General features: G+C 36.8%; 1 protein-coding gene across 5 annotated transcripts in view; it reads right to left on the minus strand.

Annotated features, from left to right (window-relative positions):
- LOC143343936 (CCR4-NOT transcription complex subunit 6-like) overlaps positions 1 to 25158 on the minus strand; it is a 253776-nt gene that overhangs the window by 74716 nt on the left and 153902 nt on the right. Inside the window, exon 2 of one of the 5 annotated variants that reach the window (XM_076769396.1) lies at positions 10493 to 10525. The exons of the other annotated variants lie outside the window; for them this stretch is intronic. The gene's annotated coding sequence lies outside the window, so the exon portion shown is untranslated. The remainder of the gene's footprint in view (positions 1 to 10492; positions 10526 to 25158) is intronic. 5 annotated transcript variants of the gene reach the window in all.

The raw sequence follows: 25158 nt of genomic DNA on the forward strand, positions 1-25158 counted from the left end.
AAGCGAAGTAGTCGGTGCCGTGACTTCAATTAAACGGAATCGGTATTATTAACTACAGTCAGAAAACACAGAAGGCACGAGAAAATCGATCGTAACTATTAACTTCCATCGGTAATGGAATAATTTATATCGGCGGGACAGTACGATTAATTGCAACCTGGACTCCGTACGTTTACGCAACCGTTCGTTTGCATCGTAACTGTATCGATTCTACCGTTAAAATCGGAGTCAAACAATGTCAAATAATCATCATAGTAATAATTATGCTCGATATCGTTTACTCGATTCGGTACGAAAACAAATGGATAATACATTCGCGATTTACGTAATCCACGCTAAATCTGAATTCTACGCGAAAAATAAAGTCGGAAGCGTGGAGTAAATTTTTTCCGCGCGAGACTTAGTTCCCGAGATAATCGAGTTTGAATATTCGCGGGGCACGGGCGCGATGGAGCACGACTCGGCCGTAAGTAGAAACAGTAGAAAGCGTGATTAATGGTCAGACGCGCCTCGCGAGTCGTATTCGATAGCACGCGCGCCCCACAAATTTTCGAATTCAATTATCCCGGAAACGAAGCCTCGCACGACAAAATTTTGCTCCACATTTTCGACTGATATTTTCGCGCAGAAACGTGTAACGCGCGAGCTTCGAGCGAAAATATTTTATTTAAGACGCAAAGTATGTCGCGGAGGCAAAACTTTACGTTTACGAGCGCTTTGACTTTCATCCATCCATATCGAAACCATTTGATTTTAGATAGCGCAATAAACTGTAACGAAACCGCGCGGGTCTTGAGATTAAAGCGGGCGATCGTCAAACGACCCCGGCCGTGGTTTGTCATGCAAATTCGGCCCGTTTTATCGTGAAATCGGTTTTTCCAGAAAAATTCGTTGACCGTGGAATATACCTTTCCTCGAATCTCCGAAACGTTTTCTTTTGATCCGGGAGACGAAATTCCACGCTCCGATGCCCGCGAATCGCCAACTTTCACAATTTACAAAACATTCCCCTGTTCCCGGGAACAGGGAAATAGCGGTCCTGGTATAGTCTGTTTCCTTCGCTTATATCTTTCTACTTTCTTCATCGTGCTATCCGCTTAATGGCCCAATTATTTCCTGCGGTTAAAAGAATGCTACAAAAAACGCCGAGACTTTTAGCAATTTCGTTTTAATGGCAGGAATATCCATTTCCCTCCGACGTCTTGGCACAACGATCCTGCACTTTCCGATCATTTTTATGCATTCACGCTAATTATTCCTAACCGTATAACCGTTTAATTTTTTTTTTCCACAAATTCTCGCTCCGGTTTTAACACTGATTACGAACGATTCCGAGCAATAAGAGTAAAATGTTCCGTCGGTTATCGACAAACGGCATTTTTAACAACGTCCCCGAAACATTCTACGACACGATGAAACCTTATTACACCGTGTCACGCCCACGCACGATACGACCGCGCCGTCGCAGCGTACTTTTTGCCGCGTGTTCTTCCTAGCGAGCGATTCAACCGTGAGTCTCGCTAATTGGACGTCCTCGGTAATTTATACGATCGCAATAGGCGAGAGAGACACTATGTGACATTTTGTTCCGTCGGCCTTTATACGCGCCAGAGTAATCGGAAACTCCTTTACGACCGTGGACCACGCTCAAAACAGAAGACATATTTCATCCGCCCGTCCTCGCGTCCCCCTCCCCCGTCACTGCTCCCAGATGCAACCGTTTTACCCCCCGAGGCGGATTACTACAAAACGAAGTGGCAACGAGTCGCTACGGCACTCTATTCGTTTCCGTTAACCATTTTACTTTGCCCCATGCGCAAAAAATATTACGAAAAATTGCCTTCTTAGATTTTTGGTACTATCTTAGGTAGCCCGAAAGCGATTCTTTCGATTGTTTGATTTTAAAGCGTCATCTATAAAATGCATCAGTGGTGGAATATTTGAATAAAAATTATTTTCACAGTCAGAAATACTGTCTCGATAAACGGGAAAAACCGTTTTTCTATACGTTGCATATTTTTATAGGTAAAAAATCATACAGATCACCTACTTTTTAAACATTCTTTCGTTTATCTGATTTTGGAGCGCCATTTATAAAATACATCAATGGTGGAATATTTGAATAAAAATTATTTTCACAGTCAAAAATACTGTCTCGATAAACGGGAAAAACCGTTTTTCTATACGTTGCATATTTTTATGGGAAAAGAATCATAAAGATCACCTACCCTTTAAACATTCTTTCGTTTGTAGTTCACTGGAGGAACCCACCTATAAAATATACCACAGGTGGAATATTGAAAATAATATTATTATCACATTCACAAATACTGTTTCGATAAACGGGAGAAACTGTTTTTCTATACATTGGATATTTTTTTCGGAAAAAATTGTAAATATAACCTGCTCTTTAAGTGTTATGATCGATGGGTGTCTTTCGTTTGTAGTTTACTGCGGGCCATCTATAAAATATACTACAGAAGGAATATAGAAAATAAAATTATTTTCACATTCACAAATACCATCTCGATAAATGGGCAGAACCGCTTTACTATAAGTTGCATACTTTTTTCGGAAAAAAATTGTCATTATAACCTACTCTTTAAGCGTTCTGATCGATGGGTTTCTTTCATTCGTAGTTCACTGAGAGCTACTTATAAAATGTACCAGCGGAGGAATATTGAAAATAAAATTATTTCCACATTCACAAACACTATCTCGATAGACGGAAAAAATCTTTCTACCATACGTTGCATATTATTCTCTCAAAAAAATTACAAAAGTCTTCTATTCTTTAATCCGTGACACCCTTCTTGGCACCCTTTGGTATCCCCGATGAAATATTTCAGTATTACCAAAAGATTCCATCCGGTGGGTGTACTGGCCATGTTTGGAGTTAGAGAATAGAGACGAGTTCCCTTGTAAAAAATGATGGACGTCGCTAACGCCGCGTTAGGCGATTTTTTCACGGGACGACGTACCGATAATGAAATAACGATCGTCGGCTATGCACCGCGACTTATTCAAGCATCCGTTACACGTACCAGGAACGGAAAGCCCAGAAGAGAGGAGTGGAGAGTAAAACAGCGCGGGGGGAGGGAGGGAGGAGGGGCGTATACATACCGAGCGGCGCGTATTCCCGAACACCGGTGGTTAACCTTCCGGTGGCCGTCTGAGCGCTCTTCCGGGGATTGTCTCGCGTTCACCACTCGGTCACGGTCTATTTCCGGGGCTGAGCGATCGTTTAACGACGCATTGTACGTATGTATTTATGGTGGAAGCGATAGAGACACGGTAATAAATACTGTTATACCGGCATTAACGTTAGCAACGGTGCAGATCTCTCGCGTCTCCTTTCCTCTCCGCTTTCTCTGTCGCGTGTGTGGGTTGGCGCAGAAGAAGGTCCCCCGACAGGAATAATGAGAGAAAAACGAGCAAGTCGAGGACGACGTAGGAGGAGGGAGACGACGTGCCAGGCCGGAAGGGGGAGGGAAAGGAAACCCAAGAAGAAGCCGCGCAGACGAGAATTGTGACCGTATCTTCGGCTTGAGTTGCGTACGTGCACGCTCTCGCGCTGATGCTTTCTGGGACACGAGAACGTGCTCCCGTTACGCCAAACGCTCGTCAGCAATTAGCAGGAGAAACAAACGTTGCCCTGTTACGTACTACTCCCCGACCGCGTACAAAGGTAATAGAGTCGCGTCGAGCTGAATGCGTTCGTGCTAGGGGAACAGGCAGTGTATCTGTGCCGGAAAAAAAGGTACAGCGCGACGAACAGACCGAGGAAGATGTCCTGGTTCCTTTCCACCATTTTAGCTTTTAAGCCGGTTATTCTTCGTTACGAATTCGAAGCGTCCGTCGAAGAAACGAAACGTTTTGGTAATCGATCACACCTGCGTTTTCCTTTATCAGAAACGAACGTTATTTTAATATTTATAATTCTTAAGGTTTACAGTAAACTTTTGGAAGAGGTTTAGGTTAATAACGACCACCCTAGTCAACGCAGTCAGTAGGCTAGAACGGTGCATATTAAATGTACCGCGACTCATGAAATTATTCTGACTCTGTCATATTTATTCAAATTCAACTTTTAATATTTCGTAGAGGCTTTAACGCTAGAACTAACGACAATTGTAGTGTATTTATTTGTAAATTTTCAAACAAATCAGTTGGATAACTTGTTTACAAGTTTTATTGGAAATTACGAGTTACGGATCATTTTGACTGCTTTGGTGGTTCCAGTGTTAAAGGATTGAAGAACAATTGAAGTGTGTATAAAAATTGTTGAGCCATTCATAATCTTGCGGCCAAATGGCGACACCTATAATAAGGTTGAAGATCGTGCGGGGATTCCCATAGCTTTTGCTCGAGTTGAGTCATTTGTTCAAGCCGCATGGTCGGCATCGCATACTGCAATTTATTTAACTATGTAATATATAAAGAATAATTAAAATGGTTGTGTTTAACATTTAAATATTGTCTATATATAAGCAAGAGCACCTGATATCTTTCAACAAAAACAAAGTAAATTTCCAAGTATTTTATGCCAGTTCTTATCTCCGACGTACTCGAGTAGAACTCGGTAAAAAATTATCGTTTTACGTCCATTTAGAAATTCAGAGAATAAATAATGGAACAGCGAGAAACGTATAAAAAAATTGAAATATCTCGCATCCGCAGCATATTTCACGCGACCCTTAATCGAAAACACGCTGATGGGAAATCGGGATTTACGTACCAGGAAGATGATAACGCAGATCCAACCATTTGTCCGATTAAATTCACGGTTCGAAAGTCGCCTCGCGTCAAAGGACGTATTTCTACACGTGCGATGTGCGTGGAACACGCTCGAGACGCCACTTCGGTGAGCGCCGCCTTTGAAAAACGACCCTTTTCAAGTGTTCCCCGAGCGTTCAGCGATTGCAAACGTATGTATGGAACGCACAGAAACGAGCTCGAAGCCCTAGAAAAGTGTCGCTTTTAAGGCCAAGCCAGGAAAGCATTTCGTTCGCGTTTCCGCGACCGAGCTTTTCGACGATGGCTTTGAAGACTACAGTGGTTTTCCGAGTACGCGAAGAGGATCTCGATGGGGTTGTTGGAAAACGATGGATGAACCGTTAGGACGCGATAAAAACAGTCGATTAGAAGCGTTCACGCTCTGTTCTTTCTCGAATTTTCGACTGAAAAACTGATAAGATTAGAGAAAGTGTGTAGTAATTTAAATACAATAAATGTAAGAAAGGAAAATAATATGGCGTTTCAGATTGTATTTACATCTATTATATTCGATTATAATTGACTTGCATTTTCCTTAGGATGAACAAAATCTCAGGTAGCTTCTAAATAGTGTGTATAATAAATTGTATTCGTCCGAATATTTGTCACGTATCATAATCAACCTCCGTATAACACGGTACATCTGTAACACGATTTCATTCTAACAGGTGTAATACACATATGTCACTAGAATTAAAAAAAAATAATAATTCTATTGTTCTTTGGAATCTAATATTTTTTTTAGAAATTTTTAATAATTTTAAAAATGTGAGTACTGTGTTATATGTACAAGGGGTTTGATTATATTGGAATATAGTTGGTCCTGTTTAAGACTGTCGAAAACACCCCTGAAGTCTACTAAATATGTTCACTATAGTTACCAAAACAAAATAAATTTTATTGTTCTTAGGAATCTAATTTTCTTTTCAAAAATTTTTAATAATTTTGAAAACGTAACTACTGTGTTAAACAAAGGGTTGATTGTATTACAATAGATTTTGCCCTTTGACGATTGACAAAGACTATAATTAAAACGAAATAATAGTTTTCTTTTTCGTTGGAATCCAATTTTCTTTTGAAAAATTTTTAATAATTTAAAATATATAACTATCGTATTATACAAGGGATTTGATTGTATTGGAATAGTCTTGACCCTGTTTGAGGCTGTTGAAAACGTCTCTAGGTCTGTTCTAGGCAACCATTTACGTTGGCGTTTTGTCGCTGAGCGTTTCCCAGTCCTTTAAAGATCGCTAGACTCTCTAACAGAAGCTCTGGATGGTTCGTTTTCGCATCGTTTTTCGATAAACCATTGAGATCCACCGTTTGAAACCGTTTGAGACCCTGGGTCTCTTTGGGATTGCCTAGCAATCTTCAAAGGCTCCCTTGGAATGCTCACAGTCAGTAAAATGTAAACGCAAACGTTTCCGTCTGCCATGGTCCTTATGAACTCGTCAAATCCTTTACAAGAAATATGTTTGTAATCGTGTGTGTCAAACCTGACCCAACCATTTCAAAACAAATAAAAACGTGGATCTATAAATAAATAGCTCATTTTCAAATACTTCTATTTCCTATTAATATTTTTTTTTTACTTTTGGGAAGTTATAAATAAAAAATATGTATAAAATAATAAAAATCATCAGATTTTGAAAATCCTGTAGGAGTTGAAGATTCCTTCCAAATTTGGTGCTAATTGGTCGATTCAAATCGGAGATATATTCTCACTGAATTCGTTATAACTCTTATAAATTTTAATATTGTTAAAATTGCAGATTTTAGATGTAGAGTTAAAAATATGAAGTCAAACTGAATGGAAAATATCATCCTTTAAAAAAACAAAAATAAATAGACGATAAAGAATACATTCCTGTAATAAATTCCAGAAAAGGGACATGGCGGGCTGTTCGTTCGATCGAGTATTTGCTGGAAGAAAATGACTGCAAATGCACGACAACGCGGAAAGCCACGATATCAAGCGATGAACGAACCGAAACAAGATCAGGCTGGTACGCGAACCGTACCTTTGAAGTTTTCAGTTTCACGGTCGACCGATAATAAATAGAAGTGGCCACAAATCCATTCTCCGGCGATCTCATGGCTAACATATTGTTACAATCCCACGAATCTCTTATACGTTCGTTATCGAGTAACAATAGATAGTACGTTCCACCCCTCCGTTTGGCCTCTGCGCCGATAGAACGCGAGGGATTTTTACGAGGCATCGACGGTAGAAGCATGCGAGTCGAAGATTAAAAATTTACGCTAAAAAAGAGAAGACAGAGCCGAGGAAAAATCTGTATTACGAGGTATTGTTAAAATAAGGAGGATGCATGGTAGTCGTGCACGGCGCAAAGTAGAAAACGACGAAATGGGTTTCCGCTGTTTCCAGCTCGTATCTTTGCCTCGCAAGGTGCACGTGTGTATAGGTTTGTGTGTACGTGTCAAACGATAAAATAAACTTTCTCCGCAAAAGGACCCTTGTGAATACGTGCCCTCCTTTCTGCCTCGTCGAATGCAAAAGTAAGGTAAAGTAATGGCATGGGAACTTGTGGCCGAGCCAGACTCGTCTCGGATCCGCCTGACTGGCTAGAACTGCTACCTAAGGAAACCTTCGTCGATAAACGACCAATGCGTCCAACGATATTGCGATTCCAACGTTTTAGGTGATTTTTATCAATTCTCCATCGAGAAAATTACACTACATATAGAAAACAAATTCTTAAGCTTTATTAAGACGAAATAATTTCTATTCAAACATTCCTCAACAGCTACAAACCAAAGAAAACTCTTCCATCTATCCCTTAAAAACTGTACTCAGTTTATGATCCTCTACAAATCTTGATTTTTAGAGAGAAAAGGAAATTATATTTGTTCATACGTCCTACAAACGGAGCCAAACAAAGCCAAACATTCACGAACTGTAACGTTTACATAATGGTTTGAGTTGGTTTGGTTCTGTTTTCAAGGAAATAACAAATCTGTAATCTTATAAAAACTACTTTCTTCCCAAATACTTCTAACATAGTTTCAAACTCGTTGCAAACAAACGAGTTTGATGGAAAAATGAAACGTTTGAAGAAAATCGATTTCAAAGTTTACATTGAAGTATTGCTCAAATATACTAGAATTAAAATCAGTATTTTCTTTTAAACAAATTAATATGTCGCTCAAACATCTTCAAACAAACATCATGGTTTAATACTAAACCTATCGGCACTTCATGTATACCCATTCCTACCATGACTGGTCAAATAACCAATCTTTCTTTTCCTCTTTTACGAGGAAACGTACTTCTAATTTTTACGTTATATGTATAGAAATTTGTGTTTTGATGTTTATTCGTAAGATGTTATTTCTTTTATGTGAAAAAATTTTTTAATATTCATCGGTAGGAAGATAAAACACCCTTGAAAACGAATTTTGTTCCAAGTCGATACCGTAGTTAGTTCTAGAGAAAACAACTATTCAAGAAAAACTGCTGGCTAATAATTACGCAAACATCCTGTATTTAAATTCATTTTCAATTAAATAAATAATTTATGGTCCAGTTTTATCGTACACTAGTCGTACGATCAGTAGGAATTGCTGAAACTTCTTTGGGTATGTAGCGTTAAAGTAAATTTCAAAATAAACATAGAAGATAGCAAAAATTATAGTAGGTGATATGGTCATTAGGTAGAGGATGAAATATCCTTTAAAACGAGCGTTCATAGAGTCCAAGTTTTATGATTGATTTAATAGTTGAGTCGACACTATATACATTTTGTATGAAACAATGAAAAATTTAATATTAAAATGACTATTCTACATCCAGGATCTAGAAACGATCATTTAGACTTCTTTGGGCGCATAGAGTCAAAGCAGATTTTAAAATAAACGCAAAAGACAGCATAAATAATAATAGTTGATGTACCCCTCGGATAGGGGATGAAACTCCCTTTAAAATGAAATTTGTTTCAAGTCGATAGCATAGTTACTTCCGGAGATATAACAATTTTTGTTTCAAGTCGAGCGTCAAAGTAAATGTGAAAATAAACATAGAAGATAGCATAAATTATACTAGTTTTCATATTCATTGGATAGAGGATGAAACGCCCTTTAAAACGAGCGTTCGAACAAGTCGATAGCTTTATTAGTTCCTGAGATATAGCGATTTTAGTTTCAAGTCGATGCGGTGGCTAGTTTCGGAGATACGAGGATCCGAAGCGTTTGTTTACGTTTCATTCAGATCAATGGACTCGCGCGCGTGACAATAGTAAACAGTGCGTAGTAAATTCTTGGAAATACTACGACTTCCTGGTCACGTGACTCTCTCGACTCACGCGCGACAAAGAGGTACGACACAACGCGACAGACGGAGACAGAGATAGTCGAATTAAGAAAAATACACTTTTACATAAATTACTATATCTCGAAAACGGAAAGTCGGATCGACAAAAACCAAAAGTCATTTTAAAGGGGAGGCTTTGCCGCTTCTAACAGTGGCTCAATTATTAATAAAACACTAGTAGTTTCGGAATTGCACGCATCTAAAGTTTTTAGTATTTTTTACACGCGTTTACAGCCTTTTCTAAGGCGGAGAGCGGAATTTTAAAAATTACCTTTTACATAAATTACGATATCTCGAAAACGAAAAGTCGGATCGACAAAAACCAAAAACCATTTCAAAGGGGAGGCTTTGCCGCTTCTAACAGTGGCTCAATTATTAATAAAACACTAGTAATTTCGGAACTGCACGCGTCTAAAGTTTTAGTATTTTTAATGCGCGTTGGTAGACTGTTTTAAGACAGTGCAAACAGAAGATTCTCTCCTTTCATCGTTGTTATACATATATTTCTTATTTACATCGGAAGTTAACCAGAATTTGGTACCAAATTTTGTCCAGTTTTTTACAAAAAAATATAAATCATTAAACCGGTCAGATGACCGGTCGTGGTAGGCAAGACATACTACATATTTTTCTTAGAAAACAAACAATAAGAGTAGAAGTGAATGTTGTAAAATTCATTGTACGTATACTATAAGAAAAGTCGTGAAGTTAAATGGCGCTAAAATAATATTGTGTGTCAAAAATTCTAAACGAAATTTTAAAAACGGTCATTTGACCGATCGCGGTAGGTTCAGTGTTAAAGATGTTGCCTTTTTTTCAAGTTTCGTAAAATTGCCCTCTTTTCATCGTCGAGTATTTACGTCTTTCGTAGAAAATAATTCTATAATTGTGTTTAAACCTGCATGTTTTCTGACAATTGTTCGATTTCAATACGATCGAACAGCCTCGTACAATAAATCTTTCGAATCGGAGAATAATTACGGAATTGCGCAATTTTAGGTACCAATGCTTCGCTCGCGTTGCTTAAGTGACTCGTTCGATCGCCAATTAAGATAAATACGTGGTATATCGGTCGCATTGTTTTCGTCGAAAGTGGAGCAACTTAAGCGCCATTATCTTCTTGATTGAAATTTTAGAACAAAAATTCAATTTTATTTTTATTCTAGAGACAGCTATAAAATATAATAGGGACTATTTATGGGTCGACGTTTGGCAACGCGACGGTTAAAAAATATTATAGAATAGACGTATCGCTGTTAGCGAAAATTTTGTACTCTGAGTTTTTCAATTTCGAGCACGGATTTTGTAATAATAATACCACTCCGCGGGTCGTGTTCAAAGGGACCATTCTTCGTGCTCGCAGTAATTGAGGTAAAAGCGACTTACCGGTTCGAAAGTATCAACTCGTGGCTCGCTTACCTGAAATTGAAAAAAGAAACGGATTAATTAAAACCGGTTGGCAAAAAGTTTCCCTGTCAAAGCGGCCCCTTCGCGTTTCCCTACGTTTATCAATTTACTTTTTCGGGGTACGGTTTCAAACCAACCCGTGCACGAAAGTAGCGAGCGTTTTTAATACGTGGCCGAGTTGAAACGTTATTGCGGAGGGCAAAAGTTCGTTTCGTGATACGAAGGTTCGATGAAATAAAAAATTCTAAATTAACAATCACGAGATGACGGGTCGTAAATATCTTTATTTACGTATCGTCCGTAAACGTTGATCGACAGTATTTCGGATAACAAGTACCCCGAATCGTTCGAGTAGAAAATGTTTAGGCAAACTCGTGAATAATGCATTGGTTAACGCCGTCGAAACGATCGATCGGATCCGAGAAAAGGTGAAATCCGAAACACGACGAGATGTACCGTTTAATATTTTCCTTTTCTTAGCAAACCACAATTAATTTTCCATCGATCTCCCAGTTTGCGCAAAGACGCCGATCGTTCGATGAAGTTTCCAGATTCGCCTTTTATTTCGTAATTACATCGTTCCTTCAGAATTCCACGGAAACGTTAAAAAGTATCCGCGGAGGAACGTCGTTGAGTAGTTTCGGAGTTCGGGCGATGCTTGAGAGACTGGGGAAACCGAGGAAAAAAGGAACGAGGGACCGAAGACATAATGACGTTAGCGGCGAGCCGAGTGCTTGCGGCGTGAGAAAATTCGCCGAGGAATTACTGGGCGCGGAATAAAAGCGTCCCGACGCCGCCATTCCACCACGCACGATCGAAATTCGCGGGAAAATATTAGGGTAGATCCGTGTCATCGGGATTTAAATAATTGTAAATTGTTTGGAGGCGTTTGGATGCGTTTGAAGGTGTTTGAAGATGTTTAAAGGTGTTTCTAGTGTCCGGAATTTCAACTCTTTTGTTTAATATTTGTTTATTCAAAGTCCTCTTCTATAAAATATATAGTCAGGGACAAAAGTAAGTGCCGAAATTTATAGGAATATATTAGGGTAGATTCGTGTCATCGGGATCTAAATAATTGTAAATATATTTGAATGTGTTTGAAGATGTTTGAAGGTGTTTCTAGTGCTCGAAATTTCAACTCTTTTGTTTAATATTTGTTTATTCAAAGTCCTCTTCTATAAAATATACAGTCAGGGACAAAAATAAGTGTCGAAATTCACAGGGAATTATTAGGATAGATTCGTGTCATCGGGATGTAAATAATTGTAAATAATTTGAATGTGTTTGAAGGTATTTGAAGATGTTTAAAGGTGTTTCTAGTGCCCGGAATTTCAATTCTTTTGTTTAATATTTGCTTATTTAAAGTCCTCTTGTATAAAATATACAGTAAGGGACAAAAGTAAGTAGACAGATGATGAAAAAGGATAGCAATGAAATTTAACCAATATAGCACTGCAATTACATGTTTAAGCTTCATTTAATCCCTTGACTTACGATTTAATTCCAAATAATTTTTCGAACGTGTACTATTTAATTTTGTTTAAATTTGTTCGTACATGGAATGATCACGAAAAGATTAGACTTGTTTTATGAATATCTCATGAGTGTAAAAATATGTTGATTTTAATTTATAAGACTTGATGACGAGTGAGACACGTTATTGTATGGTAAGGGGTTAATATTCATCCTTATAGTATATAGATTATTTGAATAACAATTAAAATAAGTATTAACAATCGGTGTAAACCCAAATTAGGTTCAAACAAAAAATGAAACAATTACAAAGGAGCAGAAGTACATAAATGGACACTACTAATAACTATTAATTAATATTTAGTATTGCCACCTTTTGCCGCAATTACAGCCTCTAGTCCTCGCCTCAAGTCTTACTGCTTACAAGATTTTCTATATAATCTTTGTCAATAGCGCCGAATTCTGATTTTAAATTATTAAAAAATTCCACTTTACCCGTTTGCTTATCCAAAGGAAGTTTCATATCCAATACACACCACAAATTCTCTACCGGATTCAAGTCAGGACTTTGAGCTGGCCATTCGAGTAACTTAATATCCGAATCACTAAAAAATTTCATACTCTTTTTGGCAACATGTTTTGGATCATTGACCCGTTGAAAAATAAATTCTCCTTCCAAATTCATTTTTATTGTTGCCTTTTCCAAATTTTCGTTGATTATGCTAATATACTTATCAGCATTCATAATACAGGTAATCCTGCTATAACACGGTAGATAAGTTCCTAGAAAATGCCGTGTTGTGTGAAACCGTGTTATATGAGTTCCAGAGCCAGTATAAAAAGCGGAGTTACGTTCCCAAAACTTATTAAACACAAGTATTTCTTTTTAATTCTACATAAGCAACTTAATTTTTATAAAAAATATAAATGTATGTATAACACAAAACAAAAAAAAAAAAAAAAAAAAAAAAAAAAAAAAATATTATTTTAATCTAATGCAACCTTAATTTAATAGATTATAATTTGTTTATATATTTTCATGTAAAGCCACTATAGTTCATTATTTCTTTACGTCATTATTTTAAGGTAATTTTGTTTTTAAATATATTAAGCAAAAATCATGTTATCCAGTGCTGTAAAAATACAGTGTTGCACAAAGGTTTTCGCAATTTGTTTAAACTTAATTTTGGTTTACACCTATATACTATAAAGATCAATGTTCAATAAAGTTTAAACCTGTAATTATGATGCTACAATAATTCATCGATATTCATTTTCATCATCCACCTACTTACTTTTGTTCTCAACTGTATTACAACTTTTGATAACAATTTTTAGACTTATTTGAACGCGTATAAATAAATTCTGTGAATTAAATAAGAAAATAATTTCTGCGGACAAAAATTCTCTAAACAGAGTTGGAGAAAATGCCTGTCTCAGGGTTAGAAGAGTTCCTGAAAAATGTCCTTTTGTCCTTAACTGTAAGTATTTTAACTTTTGATAACAATTTTTAGACTTATTTGAACGCGTATAAATAAATCCTGTAAATTAAATAAGAAAATAATTTCTGCGAACAAAAATTCTCTAAACAGAGTTGGAGAAAATGCCTGTCTCAAGGTTAGAAGAGTTTCTGAAAAATGTCCTTTTGTCCTTAACTGTAAGTATTTTAACTTTTGATAACAATTTTTAGACTTATTTGAACGCGTATAAATAAATCCTGTAAATTAAATAAGAAAATAATTTCTGCGAACAAAAATTCTCTAAACAGAGTTGGAGAAAATGCCTGTCTCAGGGTTAGAAGAGTTTCTGAAAAATGTCCTTTTGTCCTTAACTGTAAGTATTTTAACTTTTGATAACAATTTTTAGACTTATTTGAACGCGTATAAATAAATCCTGTAAATTAAATAAGAAAATAATTTCTGCGAACAAAAATTCTCTAAACAGAGTTGGAGAAAATGCCTGTCTCAGGGTTAGAAGAGTTTCTGAAAAATGTCCTTTTGTCCTTAACTGTAAGTATTTTAACTTTTGATAACAATTTTTAGACTTATTTAAACGCGTATAAATAAACCCTGCGAATTAAATCAGAAATTAATTTCTGCGGACAAAAATTCTGTAAGTAGAGTTGGAGAAAATGCCTGCTTCAGGGTTAGAAGAGTTCCAGAGAAATGTTTCGGACGGAAGTGACAAGTCCGAGACGCGAACCATCGCGATGTTATTTATGTCTCATGTGGCACACGGGGAGATATGCGAGTGCATAAGTAAAATGAGTATGAAAAATGTATTATACAACGGGTCCTTTTTTCGTTTTCGCCTTTAAACAGAGAAGAAGCGTGACGCGATACGGCCGCAGGAGGATGGCCCGAGGTATTCCGAATAAAGTTTCCGAGACGTGTTCGTTCGAACGTAAGTTTCATGGCGTAAAGCGGATATGTCGCATGGAAGATCAGCAGGGAATTCTGTATACAGAGCAGATACACTCGATGTTCCGTGGATCAGCCTAAGCCGAGCTCCGGCGTTCGCTATAGCGATTACTCCCATGCAAAATAAATATTTGCAATAACCTTTTCCTTTTTATCGTAAACGGCGTTTTCTTTTTCCTCGAGTATATTTTCACATTGCCTTCCCGGTGAATTCTTATGAACGGTTCTCAAAGTAGTTTAGTCTAAACACCGTTTCGGCCATCATTTTTTCCCCGAATCGAAGGGAAAATCCATACGCGTCGTCGAACAAAGCATCGCCGCGAAGATGTTCTCAGAGCAACGGTAGTATATCGAATTCGACGGGGAGAAATTAACATGGTGATTGTTAGATTTGAGAAATATGTTAATGAATATCTCTGTAACGTGAGAGCGTCACGATCCGATGACCGTAGCAACTGGGCGCATGGGTCAATCACCTGAAACGGGACGCACAGCGACCTTTAACAGCTCATTGAGATGTTAATTGTGAAATAACGATGCTACCACTGGTTTCGTAGGGGAAGACTCGAAAGAGCTAGGCAATATATTTTTCGGGACCAAAACAGGAGCGCTAACAAAAGTTTGCTTGGTATTTTCACGTTGCAAACTCGAGTATTCGATCTGAAAGTGCCGTTAAAAAGAAGAATTGAATCCTTTCTTTCTCGAAACTATCTGCAGAGTCGCGTATTTCTATCGAACATTAATTGTTGTTTTCCACGAGACACCCTGTATATGTTTCGTCGAGCAAACCGTTTCGAGATTCCGTCGGCAAGTAAAGCGACGACAATTAGTACCTACTTTCATCGGCTGGAAACACGTTTATTACCTGGATACGTAGGAATCTACGGAAATCTCGAATCTCGATAAGATTCCAGGGAACGAGTAAACGCTATAGGGCTTCTTATGTGGCTGCCATAAATCTCCTAAGCGCGAGGTGTTTCCTCGGAGATAGTCCAAGATCGTCCGCGTGGCCTAGGCGGGGCGGAAGACGGCAAACGGAGGGAAACCGTCTCCAAGAGTCGAAGAAAGCCAACCAGAAAGAAAGAAAAGAACAAGAGGGGGACAGGGGATGGTTGAAAGGAACTTCTAACGTCGTAGAAACATCGAGACAAAAGGTCGTTACAGTGTTTCCTGTCTCCGTTTCCCTCTTCTGGCTCGCCGTTTACTCTGCCCCGCCCGAGTCAACGAAACGACGCTTGCCACTCTCTAAACGACTAATTAGTAATTGCGCGAGGTGCTATTTTTCTCTTTGCTGAAACAACGGACGCGACTGTCTGCTTCTTTCCTCTTTTAACCGGTAGACAGACTACAAACAACTCTGGCCCTTTAACGATACAAGTTGGAACGTTTCGAAGAGCTTGATCGATTACGGCTCGACCGAATGACTTATCGATACAGTATCCGAGATTCTGGATTCGGGTATCGAATTGTATATAAATATAAAATTGTGTGACAATATATACATGAGAAAATAACTGGAAATGTTCGAAATAGTCGAGAATGTTCGGTATAAACGAGGCGTTAGACACAACTAAGAGTATTCGAAACAACCGAGAATATTCGGAATAACCGAGAATATTTGGTACAAACGAGGTAGGGGGCGTTCCTCTAAAACTGAACAGTAGTTAAAGGTTAAAAATTTATCGTTAAAAATAAACAATGATCAAGTTTCGCCATATTCTAGTCGCGCATACACAGCTAAAAAAATCAATTGATTGTTGCATTTAATTAGAAGCTAGTGTATCGTACAAATTAAAAACTACTATACCTCTCAATTCTTGTAATGCAAAAACGCATGAATGGTGCTATAATATCTTTTGGTAAGTACTTTTTTAATTACCTTTGTATTTTGTATACAGGGTGTTCGGCCACTCCTGGGAAAAAATTTTAATAAGAGATTCTAGAGGCCAAAATAAGAGGAAAATCAGGAATACCAATTTCTTTATTGAAGCTTCGTTAAAAAGTTACTAACAAAATTATTGTTAAAAATTAATATTAAAATTTCTCCACCTATACGAATTTTTTTCTCGAAAGTGCGCAGGCTTTTAGGGGTATGTGTATTCACCAAAAATGATTGAAATTGATCCCTGCAACCAAAAATAATTTGTTTAGAACGATTTGAAATATCTTTTTTTCATCGAAAAATTTAGGCACCTACCCCTGTTGATTTTTCTTTAAAATTAGTTTTCGAGTTTTAGTAATTTTGTTTAATGCCCTACAGAAAACTTGTGTAATACTTTTTTGTAGGTATCCATGAGCACTACTTTAGAAAAAAGTTTCATTAAAATATATTTACTACTGTTGGAGTTGTAGACGTTTGAAAACTGGACCATTTTTATGGGGTTTTTCTAATTTTGCGGGGTCAAGGACCAACTTTTCGAATATTTTTACGATTTCTACATATTCTCCACCAAAATACGCGTAGTTTGCTTTTTTGAACATTAAAATCGTCCAATCCGTTCAGAAGTTATGACGTTTTAAAGATTTACATGAAATTTTGGGCTAACATTTCTGGGCCAGAAATTATATTTTCGGTAAGGAATTTTTTTCTGGAAAGTGGGTGGGATTTCGCGGGTATATCTATTCATCAAAAATGTTTGTAATTGATCCCTGCAACCGAAAATAATTTTTCCAGAATGATTTAAAATTTTTTAATTTACTCTTTTAGTAATTTTTTAACGAAGCCTCAATGAAAAAATTGATATTTTTGATTTTCGTCTTATTTTAGCCTCTAGAATCTCTCATTAAAATTTTTCCCGAGTGTGGCCGAACACCCTGTATATAGTACACTGGTTTTTATAAAACAAACTTTTTTTTATGGCTTTGCTGTCCCCTGGTTCCCGATAGATCATCGTCTCCTATTACCAGACATTACAAATTTAAATTTTGCTTGTTCATATTGGTATTAATGGCTTCAAATGCACTGGAATTTATCCTCTGTATAGGAATATATTCTCAGACATTGATTATGCAGGTTGTGAAATGACAAATATTCCACACGAAGAAATAAGGAATCAGCAAAATTTGACTTCTAAAGAAAAAGATGAGAAGACATTAGACGTGCATCAATCTACTAGTTTTGCTGATAACATTTATAAAATAATTCTGAAAATTTCTCCCTTATCTAATGCCAAGAAATAGTAAACTGAAACAAGAGCAAGGTGTGAAAGTAAATAAAGAAATTATTGACTAAGGAGAAAGAGAACAAAAAAAGAATGAGAAAACAAACAAAACATTCAGGAAATAAGCGTGGGAAAACCAGAACATTCAAACTACGAGAATCAAACTTGGAAACCATTTGCGGGGTTTGTTTAGAAAGCAACAGACTGGAGTCAGTGTTGCAGCTGTGAAAAATAGGCACACAAAGCCTGTGCGGATAACTATGTTTACGATCGCTGTAAATTGAAACTGTTTTGAGTTATGTTTTGAACTTATGCTATATCCGGTATTAGGGGACACTTAATGATCTGTTGAAATTCTATACCAAAATTTAATCAAAGTTTTTCTTAACCATTAAAATAATATTTGTTTTGTTGCTTATTATAAATAAAACAGTGTAGAAGACATAAAATATTATATTTTTTTATTGATTTAAAAAGACCTTAAGTGTCCAGTACTAGGGAAACTCCCCCTTCTAGACACAACTAAGACCATTCGAAACAACCGAGAATATTCGGAATAACCGAGACTATTCGAAATAACCGAGAAAATAAATGACAAAGTTCTGTTAACCTCTCGTTTCAAAGTAATCATTCAGCTTCCCTCGTCTGGGTCTTTGTGCAAATTTCATTCAGCTAATCGAAACGTTGAAAGGCTGCAACGTATTAAAAATTAATTAAGTTCCTCGAAACGTCATCAGACACCGGAACGAAGATCTCCGGTGGTTCTTTTCCTCGAGTAGGGAGGGGGAAATGACATGAACCGTCGAGTCGAAGATGTCCAGAGTCACCGTAGTGCTGGCAGCCGACTGCTGACTCGGGGCTTCTCCACCTTTATAGACCAACTCAGCTAATTCACGGAGGTCCGAGTTTTTCTCGTCTCGTCGACAAGTCCGTCGAAGAAAGAACTCGAGTACCGGCAAGTTCGCGACAAGTAAGGATGAGTTTGTTAAACGACTTCGGAAGACAATTGCCGGGGCTTTCAAATCGTTCATTCCATTTTGATCGTTTCTCCTGGTCCGTGTTGGACGTGGAAAAACTCTTTGGACGAGTTTCCACTTCGAAATTGGAACTTCTTTGTTCAGAACCTTTCCCGACACGGGGAACGTCGATCGACGGGTCTTAAAAATATCGGACAACCGTGGGAAGCTCCGTTTCTTCCTCGACTGTCAGGAATCTATATGTTGCGCCCCGCGGCATCGAGATTCGTTTCTGACGCGTTATCTCGACTACAGAGCGGTTAGAATTATCGATGCGCTTAATTTCAGATAACGGGGCCGCAAATTATACGCCAAGTTCGACAGTTTCTATCGGGAGTATAATATTAAACGGGAGCTGACCAACCGCGAAACTGCCATTTGTAACGATAATCCGAGATAATATTATACAGCGTAATAACTCATAAATTGCAATTTTTTCGAATCTTCGCACGCCCCTAACATACATTCCTGAACAAAAAGATAGCACATCTTCTAATTTCTTCTGTTTGGTATTATAAACTAAAAAAATGAATATTTTAATATGTTCACATCTATGCGCATGCTTATATGTATAATGTACTGAATATCATCCACAATATTTACTTCAACAGTATTTCAGGAATAAAATCGTAAATATTTTGGTCCGCGAGCGGGACAAAATGATAGCACAAGTAGCAGATTTGCGCTTCTCAGTTGTGTAACACTTAAAGTGTTACAAATAGGTCGTGGAAAAAAGCTAGATGATTGTTAAATATACAGGGTGTTCGGCCGCATTTGAGAAAAATTTTAATGGGAGATTCTATAGGCCAAAATAAGACGAAAACCAAGGATACTCATTTGTTGATTGAGGCTTAGTTATAAAGTTATAGAAACATTTCCGGCCACACAGTATATTTTTGGTAAAGAATTTTTTTTTTTTGAAAATGCTTACAATTTCGGAGGTAGTCTATTCACCAAAAATTATTGTAATGGACCCCCTAAACTGAAAATAATTTTTTTAGAACGATTTGAAAAAATTTTTTTTCACCGAAAAATTTGGGCACCTACCCCCTGTCGATTTTTCTTAAAAATTCGTTTTTAATTTTTAGTGATTTTATTTAACGCCCTACAGAAAAGTTGTCTAATACTTTTTTGTAGGTACTCATGAGCTCTACTTCAGAAAAAAGTTTCACTGAAATATATTCGCTATTGTAGGAGTTATGGTTGTTTGAAAATTGGACCATTTTTATGGGGTTTTTCTCATTTTACGGGGTCAAAGAACAACTTTTCGAATATTTTTGCGATTTGTACATATTCTCCATCAAAATACGCGTCGTTTGCTTTTTTAAACACCAAAATCGTCCAATCCGTTCAGAAGTTATGACGTTTTAAAGATTCGTATGAAAATTCGGGCAGACATTTTCTGGCCAGAAATTATATTTTCGGTAAGGAATTTTTTTCTCGAAACTGAGTAGGATTTCGGGGGTATGTCTGTTGACCAAAAATGCTTGCAATTGACCCCTGCAACCGAAAATAATTTTTCCAGAACGATTTGAAATTTTTTTTTTCGTCGAAAAATTTAGGCACCCGTCGATTTTTCTTAAAAATTCGTTTTTAATTTTTAGTAATTTTGTTTGACGCCCTATAGAAAAGTTGTTTAATACTTTTTTATAGGTACCCATGAGCTCTACTTCAGAAAAAAATTTCATTCAAATATATTCACCATTGTAGGAGTTATGGCCGTTGGAATGTTGGACCACTTTTATGAAGTTTTTCACATCTTACGGGATCAAGGAGCAACTTTTCCAATATTTTTAGAATTTCTACATATTCTCTACTAAAATACGCGTTGATTGCTTTTTTAAACATTAAAATCCTTCAATCCGTTCAGAAGTTATGACGTTTTAAAGATATGCGTGAAATTTCAGGGAAGCATTTCTGGCCTTACATTAGATTTTCGGTAAAGAATTTTTTTCTTGAAAGTGCATAGGATTTCGGGGATATGTCTATTCACCAAAAATTATTATAATTGACCCCTGCATCCAAAAACAATTTTTTTTAGAATAATTTGAAATTTTTTAATTTCACCGAAAAATTCTAGCACCTACTCGAATTTTTTTCTCGAAAGTGCATAGGATTTCGAGGATGTGTGTGTTAACCAAAAATGATTGTGATTGCCCCCCGCAACCGGTAATATTTTTTCCAGAATGATTTGAAATTTTTTAATTTAATTTTTTAATACCTATTTAATAAAGCCTCAATCAAGAAATTCATATTATTGATTTTCGTCTTATTTTGGACTCTAGAATCTCCCATTAAAACTTTTCCCAGGAGTGGCCGAACACTCTGTATATGATATTGATGTTAAAGAAAGAACAATATTCAGTTGCACAAATATCGAAGGTTGTAAATAGAAGTCGTAAGGTTATTATGATCTTATTAAAAAATGCCGAAAATTACGGAAAAAATAAAAGTTCTAGTCGTTCACGAAGTTTAAGTACTCGCGAAAGACGTACAATATTGAGAATAGCATCAAATTGAAGGATGACGTCGAGACAAATTGCAGAAAGTGCTGGTGTAAACATTAATGTAACGAATGTGCGCCGTGTTTTACAAAAATGTAAGCATTTAGTGCGAAGGAAATTGCAGAAGAAACCTTGGTTAAAAAAAGAGCATAAAACGTTCCACTTGCAGTTTGCCGAAAAGCATATAAATATGGCAACAAAGTAGAAAAGAGTCATATTTACCGAGGAAAAAAGATTTAATTTGGATGGACCAGACTTAGGTTATTACTATCATGATTTGAGAAAAGAACAGCAATTTTTAAGTCGTCGCCAAATGGGAGGTATATTGGACGAGTGGGAGATATTAGTCATAAAAGTATTCAACAATTGTATAAATCTTTACCAAACAGATTGATTAAAATTATTATATGTAAAAGAGGTTCTACAAAATATTAAGCATTAATTGTTTTATGTTTAAAGTTTTTCGTTAAGTGTGCTATCACTTTATCCCTCTATACCATGTCAATAATTGTATTTCTTTAAATAAAAATAGATAGATTAAGGAAGGTCCATTTCATTTCATTCGTATGTATCAACAAGGGCAGTCTGAAAATATATGCATACAAAATGCTGAATTTGTAATGTTTAATAAACAGAAATTACGATAATTTGAAAGTGTGCCATCTTTTTGTCCCGGAGTGTGTTTGCAAAATCGATGAAAGATGCGTCCAATATTTTTGATTAAATTCCAAACTTTCTAACGATTCACAGGAGCCTAGATCGATTCCTGATTAGCGAGGCTGTTAAGCGATTAAAAATTCCCGCGTGTAGGAAGGAGAATATTAAAGCTAATCGCGTACAGCGTAGACTATTCGCGAATTATTGGAGGACTAACGGAAAGCGTGCTACGGTACTCGTAGCGATGAGTGGCGAATTAATGGAGGTCGGGACTAGGAAGTCTTGTTTACGAGCGACACAGTTCATCGAAGCATAAATATGAAGAAAGAAAACGATAGACGGGGGCCCCCGAACGAAAGACAAAAGCCGAACGATAAATTGGCGGCAAGATGGAGAGGCTGAAGGAAACCGAACGGATCGTTATGAAATGCACAGTATTACCATCGCGCCGGAAACTATTCCGCTCGATCATTATTACTATATTGGAATTCGGGGTATGCAATATACTCGGTAGCCGAGCTTTTTATCGGGACCAGTCAAAAATATTTTGCTCAGAAAAGAGGAAGTCGTTCTTGAATGCCAGCTACGTATTACAAATGGGGATAATATCCACCGTACCGTGCACTTTCAAATATTTTATGCATCATTCTATGAGAATATGAACTCTGTCCGACGGACAAACTGAATTTACTAGGAATGCGTTTCATAATACCCCTGCATTACACTTTATTGCGCTCCCCTATTGTTTTTTGCGCGATGTTCACCCGAACAGCGTCAACCATCTTGTAACTAAATTCTAACCTCCATCGAAAAAGAGTTTTTAATATTCTATTTATTTTCTACTCAGATTTTAACTCATAATTATTTAAGTTTAATCATTTTCCCTCGATCTTGTTCTCTACAAATTTTTTAACGCCTCGTAACGGTGAAGTAAACATAGGTTAGGTCTAAAGAGTTTGGCGGGAAATTCGAAATTACTATAAACTACACTCAAATATTAACGTTCTACTTTTGTCGTGTGTTATCCGCTCAACGTGGGACCTACTTTGCATTTATTAAAAGACCCCCAGCTGTGTATAAAAGTCTTCTGTAGTCGTTAAAAGAATATTATAATAACTCCGAAACACTTTTAGCATGCACTACTGGATATTTTGAATCTCTAGCGGCTACGCGGAACGAGAGTTGTTGCACAGTTACAGGAAAGTGAAAGAGGATTCTTGTTGGAAATTCTTATTTTTCATCCCCCCCCCCCCCCCCACCTCCTCCGTTGAACGACGTCACCTTAAACGTAATCCCTTATTTTGCATTCATTGAATGTAAAGCAGAGACTGGTTTTCGAGTGCGAAGGCAATTAGCGATGGCATAAATTGAGATGGACACGAATGTCTGGGAGCATGTTGAACCGCTCTACAAGATCGTGGTTCATGAATATGAAACGAATATGACTCTAAACCCTTTTGTTCCGCGGCCATGGGGATCTGCCAGATCGATCCATTCCCTCAGCTATCATTACGTATTTTAGTGCGTCTCGTAAACTTAAGGGGCTGTTCCAGTCTGTACGTTTCATTTTTTAAGGCCTTCACTAGATCCATTGTAACTCGTACAATTTTTAATATTTTCGTTCGAAAGAAATTGTGGATACTCTGGAAACATAGAACTAAAAGTATGGATTCAAAGTTAATGGAAAAGAAATTACCCTCCGCAATTAAAAATTTATGAAGAAACTATTACAAAATACTTCTCTTTTTTTAAAGCCTTTACTAGATTCATTGTTACTCTTATAATTTTTTATATTTTTGTACCACAAAAATTGTGGATACTCTTCAAACATGAAACAAAAAGTATGCATTCAAACCTAATGAAAAAGAAAATACCCTACTCTAATAAAAATTTTTGAAAAACGATTACAAAACATTACTTTTTGTTTGAGGCCTTTACTAGATTCATTGTAACTCCTACAATTTTTGATATTTTTGTTCGAAAAAAATTGTGTATATTCGTAAAATATAGAACTAGAAGTATGCATTTGAACTTAATAAAAAAGAAAACATCCTCCTTTAATAACAATTTATGAAAAACTATTACAAAACACTTCTTTTTATTTGGGACCTCCACTAGATTTAGTGAAACTCCTACAATTTTTAAGATTTTTGTACCAAACAAATTGTGGATACTCTTGAAACATGAAGCTGAAAACACAAATAAAAACTAACTCAAAAAGAAAATACCCTCCCTCTAAAAAAATTTCTAAGAAACCATTAAAAGATTCCTTTCTAGATGAAAATATCTGTTAATCATTGCCTCGAACCCCACGAAACCATCGATTAGGCGAACGAGTACAATTATATTGTCGTTGGATCGAAACGAGATAAAGGTAAATTGGAGAAACTGAACATGGCGACACAATAGTTAGTTGATTCATTGGGATAATGATCGACGTTTTGGAAAGGCAACCGGTTCTCAGCGATCCGAAACCCTCGAAAGTGATTCAATCCGATTTGCCGGTGCTTTTGTCTATTTCCGCTTCAATTTCCATGTAAATTGACTTAAGAACCGACTCTCGGTGGGCGGTCCCTGGAACACGACGCCGGTCCAATATCTCGACGAATCATAGTCGTTCCTTTCAATTGCACGATGGCAAGCAAATTCGCGCCACCATCTGCAGCACTCATTAACGATGATTTCTGAAACGGTCGAGCGAGATTAGTTTTCCAGTCAACAATTTCTGTGTAACCAACGATGCTGTCAAAATTACTTCCCACGACACGACATAATATTCCCTCGTTGTGCGCTTAATTGCTGACCCGATTTCCGAACTAAAATAACGTTAGTTTGAATCAAAAAATATAAATTATAATAACAATAATAACATTCGGGGATGCCCAGAACAACTCATAAACGATAGCACTATCATTTAGCAATATAGAAAACAACAAAGAAACGTATATACATGAAATGTATAGGGCGAATCTTGAGAAACGAAACTCGTGAATATTTCCCTTATTTATTGTTGCATCGAAAAAGTTCTGAGAGCAAAGTTTTCCTATTGAAAGAGATGTATGCAATGGTAGAAAAGAAATATTTTTGACATCATTTTTATTACAAGATTTCAAGGAAATCGATAATTTTATTTAAATGGAATCAAACGATAGCACTATCACGTAGCAATTCAAAAAACAACAAAGGAACGTCGATACGTGAAATGTATAGGGCGAATCTCGAGAAACAAAACTTGTGAATATTTCCGTTAATTATTGTTGTATCGAAAAAGTTCTGAAAGCAAAGTTTCCCTATTGAAAGAGATGTATGCAATGGTAGAAAAGAAATATTTTTGACATCATTTTTTTTACGAGATTTCAAGGACATCGATAATTTTGTTTAAATGGAATCACGTGTTTTTTTATCTTAGAGGAT

The sequence above is a fragment of the Colletes latitarsis genome, chromosome 1 (assembly GCF_051014445.1).
Source record: "Colletes latitarsis isolate SP2378_abdomen chromosome 1, iyColLati1, whole genome shotgun sequence".
NCBI lineage: Eukaryota > Metazoa > Arthropoda > Insecta > Hymenoptera > Colletidae > Colletes > Colletes latitarsis.